Raw genomic sequence first — 5,662 nt, forward strand, 5'->3', positions numbered from 1 at the left:
TTGTATTATACTAGTTCTTCAGGACTGTCATTCCCTATTGTATTATACTAGTACTTCAGTACTATCAGTCCCTATTATATTATACAAGTACTTCAGGACTATTAGTCCCTGTTGTATTATACTAAAACTTCAGTACTATCAGTCCATATTGTATTATACTAGTACTTCAGTACTATCAGTCCCTATTGTATTATACTAGTTCTTCAGGACTGTCATTCCCTATTGTATTATACTAGTACTTCAGTACTATCAGTCCCTATTGTATTATACTAGTACTTCAGTACTATCAGTCCCTATTGTATTATACTAGTTCTTCAGGAATGTCATTCCCTATTGTATTATACTAGTACTTCAGTACTATCAGTCCCTATTATATTATACTAGTACTTCAGTACTATCCGTCCCTGTTGTATTATACTAGTACTTCAGTACTATCAGTCCCTATTGTATTATCCTAGTACTTCAGTACTATCAGGCCCTATTGTATTATACTAGTACTTCAGTACTATCAGGGTGGTACTGAGAGTGCTCTGTGCATGAAGGTGCTCACTCTTGTGTGAAGGAGGTTTTTGTACGGCGACTTCACCAGAATGAATCACTGTGGTGGACTTTTGGAAGCGGAACAAAACTGGTGCTGAAAAGTAAGTCCTTTTTTCTCTTTCTCTCATAAAAGTAAACGTAATCATGCTATTAAACAACATTATGAGATGTTATCATCTTCTCCAGAGGAAAGACTTTTAGGCTATATCCTTTTAGAGATTTCTGTGGACAGATTGGTAGATTGGTAGAGGGTAGAGTCAACAAAGTGAGAAAATTGTTCACATACCACCATGTTTATGTGGTAATAAAACCATAAGTATTCTAACATGATAAAAAAATATATTTGGTATACAGTATTGCATGTCAGCTCATTGTTCTGTCGAGATGTAGCAACTACTATTTCTACAATATAAGCAACACTTTGTATTGTATTCATAGTAGTTGTTAACACTGACATGGTTTAAAGGGGAACCTCATCTATAGATTTGATTAGTATTTTGAGGTCATTTTGGCTTTTGTCTCAGAGTAGATTTGACAAAATTGATATGGAGATTTTATGTCTGATTTTACATTGTGAATATGAAATAATACTGTATACAAACTATATGTGATATCTGTTTACTGCATGTCTTATAGATTCAGGGGCGGTTTCCCAGACACAGATCAAGGCTAGTCCAGGACTAAAAAGCAAGCTCAATGGAAAATCTACATTTAAATATATTTTTAGTCTATGACTACGCTTAATCTGTGTCCGGGAAATCACCTCTGTGTTTTGTTGCTCTTGGCTAAATTGTAGATTTTTTTTTTTGCATTGATCTTAAAGATTAAGTGTTTCATTGTCCTCTCTACTGTAGCTAGTTGTTTAACCTGTGTATAATGTCGATCTGAAATAGTTTTGTTCGCTAATAACACAGTGTTACACAGTCCCCTCTCCTCCTAATCTATTCCATTATAGAGTAGCAGGAGTAAATTACCCTCTCCTCTCCTAATGTTATAGAGTAGTAGTAGTAGTAGTAGTATTAGTAGTGGTAGTAGTAGTAGTAGTAGTAGTAGTAGTATTAGTAGCTGACCCTCTCCTCTCCTCTCCTCTCCTCTCCTCTCCTCTCCTCTCCTCTCCTCTCCTCTCCTCTCCTCTCCTCTCCTCTCCTCTCCTCTCCTCTCCTCTCCTCTCCTCTCCTCTCCTCTCCTCTCCTCTCCTAATATATTCCATTATAGAGTAGTAGTAGCTGACCCTCCTCTCTTCTCTCCTCCAGCTGGTCCCTCTGTCAGGCCCACAGTGTCTCTGCTCCCCCCGTCCTCTGAGCAGCTCTCCGGGGGCTCGGCCACATTGGCCTGCCTGCTGAGCGGCTACTCCCCCCAGGGGGCGATGGTGAGCTGGGAGGTGGACGGGGCAGAGGTGAAGGAGGGGGTCCTGACCACCACAGAAGAAGAGAAGGGTGGCCACTACAGCCGCAGCAGCACCTTGACCCTGAGCAAGGCACTCTGGGAAGAGGGAGAGGTGTACACCTGCAGGGTCGCCCACGACAACACCAGTGATTCAGTCGCCTTCCGGAAAAGTCACTGTAGTGTCTAGAAGCCATTGCAGGGGTCTAGAGAGTCCCCACGTGGTGTTAGTTCTGGAAACATTAGTGTTTTAGAGCTGAATGTTAAAGTATAATAGTGAAAAATATGAGTAGTGCTGTGTGCTAAATTAACTATTTTGAGATTAAGTTGTGCATGTCTTCTTGCCTCTGAGTTTAAATAAAGCTTGTTTTGATTGAAATATAACCCCAAGAGTTGATTTAATCATGATTCCAGTGATCACTATCTCATGAATAGGCAGCACATTTCATATTAATTTATATCAATCAGCTTCTTTCATAATTTAGCATTGTAGCATATAGCTCCTCTCATGTTTTCAAACAGAATTAAAAGGGCATCTGATACAACAAATACTCTGCAATCATTTCTACAACTGAATGATCCTGTTATACTGTAGCATCAATACCAGTGATAATAATTAGTGATATTTGATAATAAACCTCTAAGATCTGCTCTCAGAACTCACACTGCTAAACAGTTACTTTCCATAACATATGTATATTTACAATGTTTAATTCTTAATATGATTTTATTAATTTGAATATTTAGCAATGGTTTTCAACGACCTGTGGTGTAAACTTCTTCATTATATTTCTCCAGATCTTCTCTACCTCCAACCCCATGGGGACAGAGTGAACATCTGGTTACAGTGCTGCTCTATTCTGGGACAAGCAGAACCACCCAGCCCTGTCTATGCAAATCTCAGTTTCACTCTCACAGCTAACAGTCTAGCAGTTGAACAGTTTCACTGCCTGAAATACCGTGGACTGGGCCACATGTGAGGGACTGTCTGGTTTTAACCACTATGGTGGATGCAGGAAGGGAGACATAACAGATATGCCGTAATGTAATTAATGACAGATAAAATGGGTGTTATACTTAATGTAGATAGTGTACTGTATATAGGGTAGATAGTGTAGGGTATATAGTGTATGTAGATAGTGTAGATAGTGTAGTGTATATAGTGAAGTGTAGATAGTGTATTTGGATAGTGTACATGTGTCTCATGGTTGAGTCCAGCATCAGGTCTCATTCACAGGTCTAGCAGTCAGTAACCTACTCATGACAAAAAGTTAATATTTTGCTGTAGATGAATACTTCCATTTAAATCAGATATTTGGTTGTGAGGTCCATATGAGGACTTTTTTGGGGGGCTGAAGTGATTGTAACTTTTAAGTAATGTTGAGGTCATAACACCTTTTGTTTGGCTTCTCATGTGGACTGGTAATAACTCCCATTTGACCTATGGACCTACATTGTCCAACAGACAAATGACAAATGACAACTATCGTCTACACATGACTGTATCTTGTTGACTGTTTCTAAGTCCTGTACAGATCTGGGTAAAGAAAAGTGTTACAGTTCTCTGGCCCTTCCACCTGGAAGGAGCTTCAAAGGGACATGAAATTGCAGGAGTTCGTCTCTTTGACTGACTACTGTAGCTAGGGTAAAAACTATGATGGACAATAAAGTGGGGGGCTGTCAATGTTTTGACCCCTAGATGCAGCACATCTCCCCAAATAATTATTGCCTTCTAAATGTGTAATGTGTAAGGTTTTAAACTGTAGTGCTTTGTGTTTTATGATGTAAATTGTGTGTAAAGCTTTGTGTGCTGCTATTTTGGGCAGGCCTCTCTTATAAAATAGCAGAGGTGTGGACTCGAGTCATGTGACTTGGACTCGAGTCAGACTCGAGTCATGAATTTGATGACTTCAGACTCGACTCGACAAAATGTACAAAGACTTGCAACTCGACTTGGACTTTAACATCAATGACTCGTGACTTCACTTGGACTTGCGCCTTATGACTCGAGAAGACTTGCTACTTCCCATGAAAACTGGGGAAAAATTTTTTCACACGGCCGCGCCGCTCTCCGTTTATCTGCATCTGTGAAAAAAATGTGCACCATCCACCTGTATGCATACAGAGAGCGCGCGCTGCCTGCACGTTATCCAATCACTGTAGTCCCACGTTGTTTTGATTCGACAGCATCTAAGCAGGCACATTGCAAGACAACCAATGAAGCACATCAAGCAACAACGCGCCAGTTGTCAAAATGATACCGAAGATAGTTTGGTTTGGCTATAAAAATTACGAGGTAGTCGACAAAAAACGAGTTGCAATCTGCAAAACATGCGGATCGAAGATTACAGACGGAGCTGCCACAACGTCCAACTTTGTTCGACACCTGAAGTTGCACAAAGAAAGGTAAGTTTTGAACGAATGCTACGCACCTTATCGGATGTACCGTAACTTACTAGCTAGCTGCTGCATATTTACTGTATCAACGAGACAAACGCACGTCTCCCTTGCTGGTTCATGCTTACAAAAATATGGATTTTTGAACTGCTATTATATGGACATTCTAAAACGCTTTCGTGAAAAACGCTTAACGTTCTTTAATGTACTAAGACAGTGTTATTAAAAGACCAAACTCTGTAAATATCATATTAATAAAGTATACTATGTACAAAACATCAGATGAGCCCAGAATATGAACGCAAACACGTTTAATAACACGTTGCGTTTTCCTCCCATAGAAAACTATTATAAGAAAAGGCTTAACGTGTCTTAATATACTGAGACAGTAATATTAAAAGACCAAACTATAAATATCATATTAATAAAGTATACTAAATGTACAAAACATCAGATGAGGCCAGAATATGAACGCAAACACGTTTAACAACACGTTAAGTGTTTTCCTCCCATAGAAAACCATTATAAGAAAAGGCTTAACATGTCTTATGTAGGCTACTATGTATTCTGGGCTCATCTGATGTTTTGTACATAGTATGCTTTATTAATATGATATTTGCAGAGTTTGGTCTTATAATATTACTGTCTTAGTATATTAAGCATTAAGCAACGTTAAGCGTTTTCACGTTAAGCGTTTTAGAATTCAGTTTCAGAGTTGCTGGTGTGCTGCCTCATTGAGGTCGTTTATGTAATTTTGGTTAATCACAACTAAGCTGAACTGTCGCTGAAGACAAAATATCACAATTAAACAATGAATGCACCCCCTTTCACAACTCGGATGTAGTTGGTGCATCCCTAAACCCATCCAAGTACAACAGGAAACATAGTAAGACGTATACATTGTAAAGAGGAAAATGATAACACAGTCACAGTAGATCCACCATTAGCCTTCCCTTTTCATATCATGCCCAAACAGCAGACAGCGCATGGACAGAGTGCTACCGTAGTCTACAGTAGGTCTGTGAGGCAGCGCACCACTGGGATATATACAGTATATAATAAAATAATAACGATTATAGTAGTAATGTTCAGAGATGCAATAGATTATTATAGTGCAGTTCTTAACTAATGGGAATATTGTTTAGCTTATTTTTGGTTTAATTTGGTTTACTTTAGTTATTTAATTTATTCAATTATTTTGTTTTTCTATACTTTTCATGCCAACTTGCCATGGCCCCCCTAGAACCCCCTCGCGGCACCCAAGGGTCCCCGTCCCCACTTTGAAAACCACTGCTATAAAGCATATGACTTCAGTTTCTTGAGGGAAAGGGCTTTCTTATGA

The 5,662-nt window shown here is 39.1% G+C and overlaps 1 long non-coding RNA gene across 1 annotated transcript; it reads left to right on the plus strand.

The window, feature by feature from the left end:
- The first annotated feature begins 597 nt into the window (after positions 1 to 597).
- On the plus strand, positions 598 to 2,307 carry LOC121543464. The gene is made up of 2 exons (XR_005996015.1): positions 598 to 641; positions 1,794 to 2,307. It is a non-coding gene; the product is annotated as an uncharacterized LOC121543464 (long non-coding RNA).
- Positions 2,308 to 5,662: the final 3,355 nt, after the last annotated feature.

The sequence above is a fragment of the Coregonus clupeaformis genome, chromosome 28 (assembly GCF_020615455.1).
Source record: "Coregonus clupeaformis isolate EN_2021a chromosome 28, ASM2061545v1, whole genome shotgun sequence".
Taxonomy (NCBI): domain Eukaryota; kingdom Metazoa; phylum Chordata; class Actinopteri; order Salmoniformes; family Salmonidae; genus Coregonus; species Coregonus clupeaformis.